This window comes from Gekko japonicus, unplaced genomic scaffold (genome assembly GCF_001447785.1).
Source record: "Gekko japonicus isolate JY-2015 unplaced genomic scaffold, Gekko_japonicus_V1.1 scaffold234, whole genome shotgun sequence".
NCBI classification, from domain to species: Eukaryota; Metazoa; Chordata; class Lepidosauria; order Squamata; family Gekkonidae; genus Gekko; species Gekko japonicus.
The window spans coordinates 620,350-620,970 of record NW_015161954.1 but is presented as its reverse complement, the minus strand read 5'-3'; positions in this window follow the sequence as shown (position 1 = coordinate 620,970).

Below are 621 nucleotides of genomic sequence, written 5' to 3'. Positions count from 1 at the left end.
TCTTTTCCCAGCTCTGCTCTCAATAATTATCAAAGCAAAATAAATTGTTTTAAACATCCCAATTAGTCTCTATATATTCTTTGAAATCCATCCATTCAGTAAAAAATTCTTCATCTTCTTTATTGTTAAGTTTCCTTGTCAGTTTGTCCATTTCTGCCATAAAAAGCATTTTCTTTATCCATTCCCATTTCTCTGGCACTCTATCTTGCTTCCAAAATTGGGCATATGTCATTCTAGCAGTAGTAGTCAAACACCATAACAATGTCCTTTTTTTTTCATTTACTTCTTCCATCTTGAGCCCTAGAAGTAATACTTCTGGCTCTTTTTTAAAAGTACATTTCAGGATTTTTTGCATTTCATTATGGACCTCCGTCCAAAAAGCTACAGCTTTATCACATGTCCACCACATATGGTAAAAAGAGCCTTCTTTTTTCTTACATTTCCAACACTTATTTGACATATTTTCATTCATTTTTTAAAAGTACATTTCAGGATTTTTTGCATTTCATTATGGACCTCCGTCCAAAAAGCTACAGCTTTATCACATGTCCACCACATATGGTAAAAAGAGCCTTCTTTTTTCTTACATTTCCAACACTTATTTGACATATTTTCATTCAT